Source organism: Nannospalax galili, unplaced genomic scaffold, assembly GCF_000622305.1.
Source record: "Nannospalax galili isolate Female #2095 unplaced genomic scaffold, S.galili_v1.0 scaffold721, whole genome shotgun sequence".
Taxonomy (NCBI): Eukaryota; Metazoa; Chordata; class Mammalia; order Rodentia; family Spalacidae; genus Nannospalax; species Nannospalax galili.
In genome coordinates, this window is record NW_008344843.1 from 346,624 (window position 1) to 358,027 (window position 11,404).

Below are 11,404 nucleotides of genomic sequence, written 5' to 3' on the forward strand. Positions count from 1 at the left end.
TTCCTCCTAATCACTTTACACATTCTAGGGAGAGCATATGAAGGGCAGTTGCCTGGCCTGTTCCACGGCACCACTGGCTCATCCAGATAGCTCAGAATCATCTTTCCATGGTGACTTTCCAAAGCACTCTCTGCTTGGACCATACTTTCTTGGTCTCACAATTGTGTATTACATCAATCCGTGGTGATGGGCCCCACATTCTGTAAGTGCCCAGAGAACTGGCGGCCAGCAGACTTTGCAGTCCCTTCCTTGCTGGCTCCTTTAGCTAATGTGCAAACAACTCCCGGGGACACAAGCTGTCAAAAGCTGCTCCCTTTGGGAAGGTGGGGGCAGCTAATGGGCGGTCTTTGTTCAGTAGGTGGTTACCCACCTTAGTGCTGTAAAATCAGTGCTCTCAATGAAAACAGCGGCCAGGGTTGTAGAGAGGTTTCCTCAGAGTGTCTGTGGTACAGGGAGGGGAGGCGCTGCTTGGCTGCCAGCTAGAGGCAGTTAGGCAGGCAGGAAGGCCCATCCAGCTGCCAGCCCCTGACAGCTTCAGGCATTCACAGAAAGCACAGAGTGGTTAAAATAAAGACTTAGCCAAAGCTCCAAGAAGAAGTCACAGCTGTAGAGCCAGGTGCCTGTCTGAAATCACTGCTCTTGGAAAGTGGAGACAGGAGCATCACAAGTTCAAGTTGTCCATAGTTGCCAGCCTGGATTACCTAAGACTGTCTCAAACAAACAAAGCAAAACAAAGTGCCACCCCCAATAAGAACTAACATTCTTTTCCTTCATTTATTTATTTGTGTAGCACTAGGGCATGAGTGCCACTGAGGATGTGTAGAGGTCAGAGGACCACTTTCAGGAGTCTGTTCTCTCCTATCACATGCGTCCTGGGGATAGATCAAAGCCAGGTGGTTAGATTTGGTAGCAAGTACCTTTACCCGCTAAGCCACCCCACTGGCTCAGAGCTAGCAATTCTTTTTTAAAATTTTTATTTATAGCTGGGCATAGTGGTGCACGCCTTTAATCCCAGTGCTTCGGAGGCAGAGGTTGGCAGATCTCTGTGAGTTCAAGTCCAGCCTGATCTACATAGTGAGTTCCAGGACAGCTGGGGCTACAGGGAGACCCTGTCTCAAAAAACCAAAATAAATTTTTTTTATTTATTATTTTTTCTGGGTATGAGTGAATTGCTTGCATATATAAGTGCACCTGTATCTTGCTGAAGAGGGTGTCAGATCCCCTGGAACTGGAGTTATGGGTGGTTGTTAGCTGCCATGTGGGTGCTGGGAACCAAACCCAGGTCCTCTGCAAGAACAGCCAGTGCTTTTAATGGCTGAGCCATCTCTCCAGCCCCAGAACTTGTAATTCTAATAGCACTGAATAGTACTTGCTAATGTTTAACAATGCTTAACTCTACACCGCAGGTGTGTATTTTCCTAGATAATTATCTCTTAAGTCATTTATTGAATAATATCTTTCCATCCCATTGTTTTGTGATAGCACATTTCCACCTCATTTTCCAATTCATTATTGTTTGTTTAGAAACGAGCATAACATACTAGTTACTTCTCTGAGGTGACTAACACATTTTCCCAGTTCATTTCCTCTGGCAGATCCTGCTGCCGGCCTTGTTCCATGCGGGTTCCACCTACAGTGCCTGTCACCGGGTCTCTTGTTCCTTCCTCTTCCCTGTCTTCTGACAGCTGTTGCTGGACTCAGGGTAGGTGTCCAGAGAGCTTTTATATGCCTGGCCTGGGATGACTCCAGACAAGCCTCCAGCCAGGGGAAGCTGAGTCAAGCCCAGGTGCAGCTCCCTGGCAGAATGCACGGGGCTCCCCAGGCCACAGACCCAGGCAAAGTTAGTGATCAGTTTTTCAGTCTTCTGAAGGCAGTGGAATGGGGTGATGCAACTCCTAGTCCTGATTTAGTTTTATTTTACTTTACAATACAAACACTTTAACAGTAGCAGGTCATCTCATGGGCCAACTGGTGAGATCCAAGACCAGCAGCCTTGTTTAGCGAAGCGCTGAGCCTCTCTTTCTAACTCCAACAGGGTGAACACATCACTGTCTCACACAGGGCCTTTCACGTTTCGATGATGATGGAGTGGCTGGTGTCATCCATAAATTCTACTGGTACCTGTGTGTATGGTCCCTGCAAACCAGTCCTGCCTAGCACTTTGGTCACCCTGGCCAGCTTGATGGGCTGTGCGCGACTCCTGTCCATGATCTGGCGGAGAGCTGTTTTAATTTTTATTTATTTATTTTATTCTATTTTTTGGTCTTTTTGAGACAGGGTCTCCCTGTAGCCCCAGCTGTCCTGGAACTCACTATGTAGACCAGGCTGGCCTTGAACTCACAGAGATCCGCCTGCCTCTGGGATTAAAGGTGTGCGCCACCACGCCTGGCTGTTATTATTTTTTTTAAGGCAGGGTCCCGGGTATCCTAGGCTGGCCTCCAACTCGCTTTGTAGCACAGGATGGCCTTGAACTTCGCATCCTCCTGTTTCCATTTCCCAAGTGGTGGGAGTAGAGGACAGCACTGCCACACCTCGTATGTGGTGCCGGGGTCCGACTCAGGTTGACAGGCCGGTACAGCAAGTGCTGATTCATCTTGCTTGTCCCAACTTTGTCTTTAATCTTGTGTCTCTCATTGGCCTGTCTTGAAGCCCCTGGACGATCTGTTCTGGAACTTTGGTGAGGCACTTAGTGCACGGGTGGTAATTGCTGTAGCATTATGCTGTGCATAAAGGAAGTACTCTAGCAACTTGGTCTCTTGACATTCTAATCCCTTTCTCTAGGCAAGTGGGAGGCTCAGCAGCAGCACTTAAGATGCCCTCCACAGTGAAAAGACCTCTGGTCCCCAGGCCAGCACTTCATCTCAGAGACTGAGCTGAGGTAAATCCAGTCTCTGGGAGCCTCAGAGACCCCGGATGAACATTTAGGAGTGTTGTATGTTATGGGAACTTTCCTTCCTCAGAAACGATGCTGGGCATGAAGCTTCCAGGGCGCTGTGTAGCTGGGCTTTAAAACCCCAGTGATGGGCTGGAGAGACGGCTCAGTGGTTAAGAGCACTGGCTGCTCGTGATAGCTCCAATTCCAGGGATCCAATGCCCTCTTCTGGTCTCCACAGACATTGCATGACATGGATGCACTTACATATATGCAAGCAATACACTCATACACATCAAATAAAAACAATAAATGAAAAAAATTTTTGGTCTTTTTGAGACAGGGTCTCCCTGTAGCCCCAGCTGTCCTGGAACTCACTATGTAGACCAGGCTGGCCTTGAATTCACAGAGATCCACCTGCCTCTGCCTCCCAAGTGCTGGGATTAAAGGTGTGCACCACCACAGCTGGCATAAAAAAATATTTTTTAAAAAGAGATTAACAATAACTAATAAGAGAACAATTACAACAGTATGCTGCAGTAAAAAGTATTTAGAGCTATGGACTGTTCATTTCTGGAATTTTCCATTTAGTATTTCCTAGCTATGGTTGACCCAAAAATCTGAAAATGTGGAAATTGAAGATTTGGATATGGGGCAAGCTAGTGTACACAGAACAAATCGACCTCTTCCTCTTGCCTATGAATTCAGGAGCCCCAAGTGGCTCAGGAGGTGGCCCTGGGTCCCCTTTGCAGGGTGTGACCCGTGGTCAGGCTGCCAGAGCAGCCTTCCCTAGCACCAGACATGTTGGACAAGTCACTTGGCCAGACTGTCTCCTGGGCGCCTCTGCAAGTTATTCCAGAAGCCGGTTCTTCCTGGAACTGGGTGTCAGTTCAGGACAGAGAATGCCAGGCGTGAAACTTGGCTCTGAAGGGAAGGAAAGCCTTCCAGCCGTCCATGAAATAGCAGATCGCCTGCCTATCTGCTCTCTGGGGCTGCTGTGAGCTGGGTTTGCAGAGCCAGCGGGACCTCCAGGAGCTCCACCAGGGGGCGTCCTTTCCGCACGTTTCCTAACTGGCGCAGTCATTTCGCTCTTCGTCAGCACCTTGGGTCTGTCACAGTTAAGTTATTGGTGGCTCTAGATCTGAAACCTTGCAGCACCAACCCATCACAATATGGGATTCGGGAGAACACGGTGTGTTTTTCACTCCTTCATCAGCTTGACACACCTGGGAAGAGGAGCTTCGCCTGAGAAATTCCCTACATGTGATTGGTCTGTGGGCACGTCTGTGGGGCATTTTCTGATTGATAATTGATGTAGGTGGGCCCAGGCCACTGTGGGTGGTACCATCCTTAGGCAGGGCTGTATAACACAGGGAACTGAACATGGGCCTGTGTTCTACTTTGTTTCTTCATTGCTGTGACAAAATACTCTGACCAACACCAACTTGGGGAGGAAAGGGTTTATTTGTCTTACATCTCCCAGATCACAGTTCATCAGGGAGACCAAGGTAGGAATACAGGGCAGGAATCTGGAGGCAGGAGCTGGAGCACAGGCCATGGAGGAACGCTGCTTACTGGCTTGCTCCCCTGGCCCCTGCTCAGCCTGCTTGCTTATACAACACAGGCCCACCTGCCCAGGGGTGGCACCACCCACAGTGGGCTGGGCCCTCCCACAGCACTCAACAGTCAAGAAGATGACCCACAGACACGGCAACAGGCCAGTCCAATGGAGGCAATTCCCCAGCTGAGGCTCCCTCAGCCCAGGTGTGTCAGGTTGACGCTAAAGCATCCTGCACAGCTTGGGAGCCAGCCTGTAAGCAGCATTCCTCTGTGATCTTTGCTTCGGTTCCTGCCTTGGCTTCCCTGGATGATGGACTGTAACTGGGGAGCTGAAGTCAACCCTCTCCTCCCCAGGTTGCTTTTGGTCACAGTCACAGTGTTGATCACAGCACTAGGAAGCAAGCTAGGACTCTCCTCAGAGGCCACTTGGTCTGTTCAGTGGCATCAAGGTCATGTGATAGTTCTGGAGCTTTGAGACCCTGCAGAGGGGGACAGGGAACGCCAGAACTGGATGAATTCTGCTGCCTTCCAGAACGTACCACCAGTGTCATAAAGAGGTGTACTGGCAAATTCCTCTTCAGTTCCTGCCAGTGCCATAGGAACTGTGGCGGGGGGGGGGGGGGGGGGGGCACTCATGGTGTGGCTCAGAGTGTGTAGGCTGAGGAAGGAAGGGAGCTTGCTTGTCAGAAGCAGGCAGGAAAGAAAATGCGGGGGAAGGCAGCAAAGTGAGGCCACAGAGGGGCTGAGGCTGAGCTGGGCGTGCAGGGGACTGGGGCAACTAGAAGTTAAATGCCCACATAGCGCCACGCAGCACCACCCACCCCCACACTCCTGTAAAGCACCGCAAACCCCGGCCTGGGTCAAGACACAGCAGACGGTGATATTGAAAGCAATCTAGTAAGGCTGGGAGGATTTCAGGGTTATGAGGCTGAAGAGTCCCTAGGGAAGGCTGAGATTGCTAAAATCTTCTAGAAAAATACCGTGCTCAACAGTGCGGTTGGGTTGTAAGAGATGTGGGGCGGGGTTGGGGGTGTTGTCTAAACTGGGAGAGAATATAGGAGTCAGGGCATGCTGACCCTGATCCTTGGATTCTCTATGGTACCTGTGAGGACGGAAGAGAGAGGCATGTTCCCTGGCAGTCCTGAGGGAGATGAGGACGTCAGTCAGCAGGTGACTGCTTACCTTGGGGCTTTTGCAAAAGGAAGACAGATAAGCCAGGGGCCAGATGGAGGACACAGAATTATGTGGTTACATCAGCAAGCTGGAACCAGCCAGCACGGCTCAGAGTTTTACATGTGTTTTAAGTGGTTGCCTGTGACATGGAGACCTGAGGACTAGTGGCAGCCCAGGATCCCTAGGTGGGGCTGATGCTCTTTCCCCAGCTTTTGTGAGACAGGGCAGCTCCCTTCTACATCTAAATGAGAGGGCTGGAGAGAAGGCTCAGGAGTTAAGAGCACCAGCTGATCCTGCAGAGGACCCAGGTTCACTTCTGAAGGAGAAATCTTAGGTCTTGTGTGCTTTTCCCAAGGTCACCACTCCCTGGCAGCTTTCCTGGAAGACTGTGTCTCAGGACACCCCCCTCCCCGCCCCAGCCTCCCCCAGTGTGACTCAATCCCAGTCACCGTGCACTCCCTTGACTGGAGTCCTGAACTGACCGTCATAATGGGGAGATCTACCCTGCGAAGGTGACAGCAACCTCAGTGCCAAACCCCTTCCCCTCCCTGAAGGGAGAAAAACATAAAAGCCCTGAGTCTGTATAGGAGGCCTTGGCTCTCCTCTGCATCCCGGGCTCTCCCCTCCCTGAAGGGGAAAAACAAAAGCCCTGAGTCTGTATAGGAGGCCTTGGCTCTCCTCTGCATCCCGGGCTTGGAGGAGGTGCCCAGCTCCTCAGTCCCTGGGCTGTGGAGGGTAGTGGGGGTGGGGGGTACCCTCTCAGGTAGAGTCTAATAAATCTGCTTGCTCTGTAGATGGATTTCCTGTCTGCCTGCTTTCTATTTCCTTACCACTTCCCAGCACCCACTCCCTTCCTGCTTTCTATTTCCCAGCACCCACATCAGGCGGCTCACAACTGCCTGTAACTCCAGCTCCAGGGAATCCAACGCTTTGTTTCTGTAGGTACTTAACGCTCCTGTGCATACCTCCCCACACACAATTAAAATATAGGGCTGAGGGGTTGGAGAGATGGCTCAGTGGTTAAGAACACTGGCTGTTGTTACAGAAGACCCGGGTTCGAATCCCAGCACCCACATGGCAGCTAACAACTGTCTGTAACTCCAGTTCCGGGAATCCGAAAGCCTCTTCTGTCCTCCTCAGGCATTGCACGACATGGGTACACTTACCTACATGCAGGCAATATGTGCATACACGTAAAATAAAAATAATAAATAAAATATTAAAAATATCTATAGGGCTGAAGAGATGGCTCCAGGGTTAAGAGCACTGGCTGCACTTGCAGAAGACCCGGGTTTGGTTCCACAGCACAACACTGTTCACTGTTATTCAAGTCATCTGCGTCTGGCATCTGCTTGCCAAGCGGGCAGGACTTGTCATTGCACTTCTGTTGGGAGACACGCTTATCTCTTCCCCCACCAGGTCCGGTGACTGTCCCAGAGTTCCTAGCAGCCCAGACCTTCAAATCTGGGTCTCCAGGTCTTCGGTGGCAGCTGAAGTGGTCCTGGCTCCTGAAAGGTTTGGAGCACTGGGGCTTTCCCGTCAAAGTTGGGAATGGACGTCTCCCAGGGTTTCCAGCTTGTTTGTCTTAGGGATTCCTGATCCGCCTCTGCTCTGTGTGGGGTTCTCTTCCCTCCTCCAAGGAGCCCTGCGCTGCCTATCCCTGGTGTCCCACTCCTCACCTTGCTCGTGTAGTCATCTCTCTCTTGGAAGAGGTGCTGGGTCAGGCGCGAGGGGCCTTCTCCGGGCACAGCTCCGCCTTCTCTTGGTCAGGCTGTGGGAAAGCCTCAGGAGCAGGGCTTGCTGGAATTCTGGAGGAACCGGGACCTGAAGCGTGAGCAAAAACCACACACTGATGTCCCAGGAAAGCTTCCAGCCCCAAGGAAGACCACTGGACAGAGGGAGCCTTGTGCTCTATCCCAGGGAACCATCGATCATCCATCAATCCATCCACCCATCCTGCCTGGCCCTGAGGTTGCCATATAGGCCAGGCTGGCCTTGGCCTTGCTGCAATCCTCCTGCCTCTGCTTCCCAAGTGCTGATTACAGGCCTGCGCAACCACATTTGGCTTTGTTCGGCTCTTTCTGATGGATGGTGAAGTGCAGCACAGGACAGAAATAATAAATGGAAGAAACGTTCCCAAATTCTAGCCCATCAATGTTGTTCTCAAACTGATACCTTCATGAAAAGGCCGAATGGAGCCAGGCATGGTGGATCATGCCTGAAATTCCACTTCTCAGAAGACTGAGACAGGAGGATTACTGTGAGTTCCAGGCCAGCCTGGGCTACACAGTGAGACGCTGTCTCAAAATAATAGTAAAGAAGGAGTTGAAGAAAATCAACGAAACAGTATAGAATGAAGTGACTGGGACGGAGCAGGTGTCTGAGAAGGAGGGTCCAGGGAAGGAGGGTCCACGGAGCCCGGCGGCCATCTTTTTGCCCCACCCATCCTCAAGCTTGCACGTGGTCACAACAGCCTCAGGAGTTCTCACACCAACCCATCAGAGCCCATGGTGTTCTTACTGCCAAGGTCTCCTGAAGGCATGGGTACCTTGGCTTGCCCACATGAGGCTATCTGTGGACTCTGGAGTCCCCGTGCCAGGGCACAGCTTCCTGAGGCACTCCCCACCCCCACCCTGTTCCACAGCCTCCCTGGAGGTCTTGCTGGACCTTGAGCTGGCCTGGGCTATGGAGCTGGGGAGGGTCCACCACTTATCTCTTGCTTTCCTGGCCGGGGGGTGGGACTCTTCCTCCCTGGCTGCCCTCAAAGGCACTGGGCTCCCTGCCTACCACACCAGGAGCTCCTTGCAAACAAAAGTTTGCAAGGAGCTCTCAGCCCTGACCTCCTGGGCAGAGTCCAAAGTCCTTTCTCTTGGTTGGTTGGAAGTGTGGGGTGCAGAGGAGGGAGTAAGGTTGGGGGAAGAGAAGGAACGCCCATGTGAGCTGCCTAGCCTCTCCTAAGCGTTCTCCACTCAGAAAACCGGCGTCCCCTGCTGGTAGTGCCATGGAGACTTGCAGAGGTGGCCTTGCTCTAATCTGAATGACCTGAGGATGTTGGTCTCATTTTGTTTTGTTTTGGACTAAGTCTTGGTAGCCCAGGCTTGCTATATGGCTGAGAAAGATCTTGACTTCCTAACCCTCCTGACACCACCTCTCCCCAGTGTTCAGATTACAGGTATGCGCCACCATGTTTGACTAGGACACTAAAAAAAAATGTGGTTTTGCAATCCTGGGGAGGGAGCTCCGGGCCTCCTGCATGCTAAGCAAGGGCTCTGCCAACTAAGCTACACCCCCAGTCCCTGCCCTTCGGGGACTTTTTTATATAGTGTCTCTCTAGGTTTCCCAGACTGGCCTTGAACTCCTGAGCTCAAATAATCCTGCCTCAGTTTCCCAAGAGGCTGGGACTACAGGCATGTACCTTAGCCCTTGGCCTAAGAACAATTTAAAATTTTTTTCATTTATTACTTTTATTTTATGTATTACTTTTATTTTATTTATGTATGAGTGTATTGCTTGCATGTATGTACACCCATGTCATGCAGTGCCTGCAGAGGTCAGAAGAGGGTGTCAGAGCCCCTGGGAGAACTGCCTGATAGTTTGCCCTGTTTTATTTTGGTTTTGCTTTTTTGAGAAAAAGTATCTCTATGTAGCTCAGGTTGGCCTCAGACTCCCATCTTTGTGCTGTACTCTCCTGAGTCTGGACCATAGCTAGATTTTTGTTGTTGTTGTTTTATTTTTGAAACAGGGTCTCCCTGTAGCCCTAGCTGATCTGGAACTCACTATGTAGACCAGGCTGGCCTTGAACTCACAGAGATCTCTCTGCTTCTGAGACTAAAGGCATGTGCCACCATGCCTGGCACTTCAATTTTTCCATTTCAGTTTTTTAAATTAATTAATTTATTTATTTATTGGATTTTTTTGAGGCAAGTGTCTCCCTGTAGCCCCAGGAGACCTGGAACTATAGATCAGGCTGGCTTCAATCTCACAGCAATCTTCCTGCCTCCACCTTCCGAGTGCTGGAATTAAAGACTTGTGTCACCACACTGACTCGTCAATTTTTTTTAAGGTTATACTTTTAAGATTTATTTTTATTTTAAATTATGTGTCCGTGTGTGGGTGTGTGCACATGTGAGTGCAGGTGCTCACAGAGGCCAGAAGAGGGCATCGGGTCCCCTGGATGCCTGACCTTGGTGCTGAACTCATCCTCTACAAAAGTGGTATGTGCTCCTCACCACTGAGCCATCTCTTCAGCCATGAGCATTTTTCCTGAAACCTGGTAAAGCCAGGGTGGACCCAAGAGGGAAGAAAGAGACAAAGCGATGGGAAAGAATGTGGAGCCGAAGCAGCATGGGAGAGAGAAAAGCCAAGTTACAGCAGAGGGTAGTACAGAGTGGTGAGAACCAAAGAGATGAAGGCAGGGTGAGGGGTGACGAGCCTCTAAGCCCTGCTGTGGGGGAGGCGGCTGTTCTGAACCTCACAGCTTGCCACCTTCCTCCCTGTGATAGCTGCTCTGGCCTCCGGCTCCTTCCCTCCCTCGGACTGTGGATTTGTATGGAATCCTGCCCACAGCTCAGGAGCAGCCAGAGACTGAGATTGCTTCTTCCCTGGAATGTAAAGAATTTGGGGTGCTGTGAAGAGAGAGCAAGAGGACAAAGGGAGAGGGCGCTGGCATCAGTGCCTCTGTCAGCAGGACCTGGGCGGCATCTTTCTCTGAGGGAGATGGCGAGGGCGCTGGGGAGGGGTGGAGGCCCGGCTTAGAGAAGGGTTCCTGGGACACTGGTATGCACTCACGTTTGCAGGGACCGCTTTAAATCAGGGACAGTGGTGCCGAAGCCACAGGCCCCTGTGTGCTGTGCAGGTGGGACCCAGAGCAGGACATTCAGCCCCCTGAGGGCCGGTGCTTTCCCGTTCCTCACCGCTGAACTGGGCAGGGACTCCACTTTCCTGCTTATCCTTAAGAGAGAGATTCAGGGACAGCCATTCTGAGCCCCAGGCACCCCAACCTCAGCCCCTTCCTCCACCCTCTCTGTCTCCAGGGCAGCAAGTCTGGGGTGCCTGCACACACCCCAGAAAAGGACTTCTTGAGACAACTCAGGTTAACTATCCACAGCTGTTGCTCAAACTGTCCCTTGTAACTTGAGACTAGGAATGCTGATCATAAGAAACATTTGTTGATTTAAAACAAAGACGTTTGTCCACTGTTGTGATTTGAATTGTACATTTCCTCAAGGCTCCTGGGCTGGAGACGTGATTCCCAGTAGACACAGCGTGTTCAGAGGAGACTAGAAGGCAATATTAAGTGACAAGGAAGGATGAAATTCAGACAACAGGACACAGAAGTCATGAGAGAGGATATAGAGTATTTTTTGTTTTTTTAACTTTTACAAAAACTTTATTGAGAATTTCATACATGCATATAAGATGTTTCGATCAAATCCATGCCCACTCCCTCCCCTCCAACATTACCCCCTCTGAAGAGGTGACCCTAAAATCTTTTAAGGATTAGATAAAAGCTCCCAAATACTTTAGACATTTTTGGGCTTGGAACGGAGTATGTTGCTAAGAGGCCCAAGGACGTTGTGACTTTTAGCCAAGAAACTAGCTACTTTTCTTTGGGGTCTTTTTACCCTAACTGCCTAGCCAATTCCTACCTCCTTATCACACCATCCTCTGAAGAGGTTACCCAAATTGCCAATAGGGAATAGGGACACAGACTGCTCTGGCTTCTTCCATGCTGAACAGGGACACAGGGTGAGGCAACTGGAGTACCCCTTCAGTGGGTCTATCTAAAAGACTCCCAAA

The 11,404-nt window shown here is 50.7% G+C and overlaps 1 pseudogene; it reads right to left on the reverse strand.

Moving 5' to 3' along the window:
• Positions 1 to 1,957: 1,957 nt before the first annotated feature.
• Positions 1,958 to 2,208, reverse strand: LOC108491229 (annotated as a pseudogene).
• Between the last annotated feature and the right edge of the window lie 9,196 nt (positions 2,209 to 11,404).